Here is a 4,331-nt window from a genome sequence, read left to right on the forward strand (position 1 = left end):
AATGGTTAAAAAAAATACCTAAGTAATTCTGTTGTTTCAGAAACCTTACATATGGCATAAAATATCCTGAAAATTTTTTTTAGAAAACACTTGCTTTTTCTTTGCTTAATTTAATCATCATTACAGCTGAAATCTATTCAAATTTATTATTTTCTTTTTACAGGCAGTGTAATGGTTGAAATTCTAAAGTTATATAAAAGTATGAGTAAGCAAGATATAAAGATTTCATTGCTCATAGTCCCCCACCCCCAAGTAAGTCTTAAAAACATAAATAGGCTAAGAAATGGTTGATATTTTAAATTGAGAATTCATAATTTTTTTTGAAACTAGGAGACATACTTCAAACTTGATTTACCACCATTAAATCAGAAAGCAGATTTTTCACATATTGAGTCATCACTGTGGGCTTTTTTTCTTTTCTTTTTTTTTTTTTTTTTTTTTTTTTTGGTAAACCACCTTAACCTGCTCTTGAAAACCTCTGGCTGGTGTGCAGAATGAGTCTGAGGCTGTCTCTATTTAGCCTGTGAAATTTAACAAGGCCGTAGCCTGGGGTTGGTAAGGCTGTGAGCCACACACCATCTCAGGTTTTTGATGACACCACAAACCACTTGAGATTTATTATGTTAGCAGATGTCATCAGATCTATGTGTGCACAGGTGCAGCGTGCAGTTAGTGAAAGAAGGAACACTGCATGTGTATATTTATTTTTGTACCCATACTCTCAATGGTTAGAAAATGACCTGGTGTGTCTGTCTTGGGCAGTGTGGAGTTTCAATTCCATTGCAAGAGCCTATGTGGTAATAATCTCTTGAAGTCTTTTCCATAGATACAATTCTGTATGAGGAGCAACTATGTCTTGAGGGAAAGACACTGTGTTTGTTTTTACAGTCAATGTCTAAAGAAGCGGCATAATGGATTACAGCTAAAGACTGCTATAACCAGTAAAAAATAAATAATAGTTATCAGGGTTTGCTATTTATGTTTGGGTTTTCCTCTTACAGGACAATACGGTTGATATGCATTCTCTTTTCCATAACAAAAGTTGTACCAAAACAGCTCACATCTCTTGAATTCTGATAAAATGCCAAAATTTGGCACTTTATAAATATCGTAATTTAAGGCTCTCCAAATATTTTTAAATAATTAAGAAATAATTGAAACTATTGCCTGGAGGTAATAAGAAATATGAATGTTTATGCAAGTTTGTCCTTTATGTATTTTTTAAATTCTAAAAATAATTATCTGATGATTGGATAATCATCAGATGATACCCAAGGTTTATAAAATAATATACACATATTAATATACACATTTTAAAATATGTGTATATTTTATTTAGTATTGAGTCTTAAGTATTTCATTATCTTTATCATATACATTAAATTTTCACAAATTCTGGTATAATAATGGACTAAATACAGTAATCTAATAAATCAATGTGTATCTTTTAATATAAAAATAATAGAAACAAAAATACACTTCCTATATTTTCAAGAAATAGAGAAAGAAGTAAGACAAAATAAACACCTTTGGGGTAATGACTGAAAATTACTGGTTTAGAAGGGGTAGAGGAATTACTTCAATTATGACATAAAGCATTGTAATAATGCATGCCTTTTAGAAATAATTATATAGTGATTATTCTCAAAGATAAACACACGCAGATGTTGCCAGTACATTAAAAAATTTCTTAATTTGAAGAAAACATACAGAAACTGCATTACCAGTTAATTGGTTTTAGGAAGAACCAGAAAATCTGAAGTGTCAGTGTACTTTCAAAGCTTCTAGTAAGTACTATGGAATGAATTGTGCCTGCAACTTACGGCAGAAAACATACTTTTTTTTACTGGAATCATTTCAGTTAGATGTGCCAGAGGTCCCGAATGCTTAAGTAGTTTTGCACACTGTATATTTTTTTAAAAAATAAATAATTACAATTTCTAAGAAAAGACGAGTATAAAAATATATTGGACCTTAGTTATTTTTGGAAGGGTTTTTAACCAAAATCGTTTTAATTAAAAAAAAAGCACCTATATTAAAACACTCCCTAATTTCTACATATTTGTTTACACTGCAAAATATGAAAACCAGAAAATCAACCAGTGTTGTATATTAGAAGACCATGATCATATGCCAATTAAAAAATTTAAAAACGATAAAACATTGAGGTGGCTACAAATTAGCAAGACCGATTTCTATAAGACATTCTTGAAAGTCAGCCTCTTTATTTTATAAACCTTGAGTATCATCTGATGATGATATGTGTACATATTTGACAGAATGATCTGTATAGGAATAAGTATTCTTGTAAGCTTCACATGTCAAAAGAGATTAATGACATACAAATAAAAAAAGATAATCTATGAAGACCTGAACATGACATGCAATGGTACATTTTATGGCTAAATAATATGCTTAGAAAGAATTTCCCTGACAGGTGACAGGAATTCTAGATTCCTCTAAGTCATCAGGAGAATGGAGGAAATAGTTTTTCCACCCTTCCCTAGTCTTTTCCCATTTTGTGCCTTAGGATACTTCCTAGACAAAACTAGATTCTCTCTATAATGCCATTTCACCTTTGCATGAAATAGATGTTGGGATGGATTAGTAATTCTGCTATGGACTTCAAATAATAACCAGGGAGAAGATTTTCTGTGGCACACTTAAAAAAGTTTTAGTATTTGAAAACACTGCTCATGTAAAACACTTCCTTCCTCCACCCTACATAATTTAAAAAAAAATTATCTGCATTGAATTTTCATATTTTGTATTTGGTTCCTTAGCACCGAATGTGATTTACTTGACCATGAAACTACTATTAGGAAATTCTAGAACAGAAACAGATCTGTTTGTTACTCACTTGAATTGACTACCTGGGTAGGCTGCATTATGGCTATACTAGCTGAGTGGTTAAAATTACCTAACTTGGAACAAGACAGACTTTAAAAAAGAATTTTCCTTGGGAAGTTATAGCTGAGTGTGGAGAAACATGTGTATTTCTCCTTCCTATTATCTACCTGCCCACAGATATATAGCCATATAAATGGGATATATATGGGATATGTGTGTGTATATATACACATACATTCTCACACAGACAGTTTTTCTAGAGGGGAAACTGAGAACTGTTAAACTTGCAGTCTAACAACAATGCCAATTTTTAAATTGGGCATTTTCTAAACTCTAATTGGGTCAATCCCATTTTTAGTTTTCCACTTATTGAAAATAGGTATGTATATTACTCAAACATCTAATGCACATTATATAGGTATACAGCCAAACATCTATATAACATATATGTATGCGGGGGAAGAAAACTATTTTTTTTTTTTTGTAATGAGACCAAATGTCTTGTAGGGACTACAAACCCGAACAACGTTGTTTAAGTTCTCCAGGACTTCTAGGATAAACATAATTGGGATTAAAATACTGACATGCTCACATTTAGTAGAGAGATAAGAACAATTCATTGGGAGCTATTCCGGTCCCACTAGTAATCACATAATTGAACAGGGTTTTTAGAGGATATTTGAAGCTATTGTTGTCTGTTGTGCAATTACATAATTAGTCAGGATCTCTGTAATGAAATCTTTTCTAAACAAATGTGGGTTAGTACTTAGTAAATTTAGGGCTAGTGTTATATTTTTACTTTTAATACTTTAATTTTAAATCAGAATTATATAACAACTTGGTTTAACTGTAAGCATTATTTGACCACACAACTAAGGATACTTAAAATGAAAATAATTGGATCACTTAAAGACTAAGCAAAAATGACAAACCTACATATATTTAACTTTCAAAAATGCTAATCAAAACTGCTTTATTTATGAACGTCCACTCACTACCAAATCTCTTAGAGTGTTTACTTCTGGGGACCCAGGGATTGCACATTTCTTGGGTGTCCGTTGGTTCTTCCATCTACTCCTACATGACTTGTTTTCTGACATTGACGTGGATGCGTATGAACAAAAATCAAAGTGCTCTCTTTCTGGCCGTTTCGCCTTAACGCTACGCAGGAGGAACATTTCAGGACTCCTCTTACACCGAAGCGAACGTGGCCTGGCTAAGCGGCACCCAGCAACGTGGCGAGAAGGAGGGAAAGAACAGCACCCCTGAACCTTTGTGATCACTGCTGTTTCACAGCGTCTTTGCGCGGCTGCCCTGCTCGCTTCCCGCTCCCGCACAACCGCGGAGGGGCCCCTCAACAGCAGGCGCACAGTTGGGGAGCACAAAGGCGCGCGGGGCGGGCAGCCCCCCAGGACAGGCCGCACACAGACGGGAGGACCGGAGCCCCACCCCGCACGCCCCCCAGCCCGACGCTCGCGAGG

This window comes from Galeopterus variegatus, unplaced genomic scaffold (genome assembly GCF_000696425.1).
Source record: "Galeopterus variegatus unplaced genomic scaffold, G_variegatus-3.0.2 Scaffold1840, whole genome shotgun sequence".
In the NCBI taxonomy this organism is placed as follows: domain Eukaryota; kingdom Metazoa; phylum Chordata; class Mammalia; order Dermoptera; family Cynocephalidae; genus Galeopterus; species Galeopterus variegatus.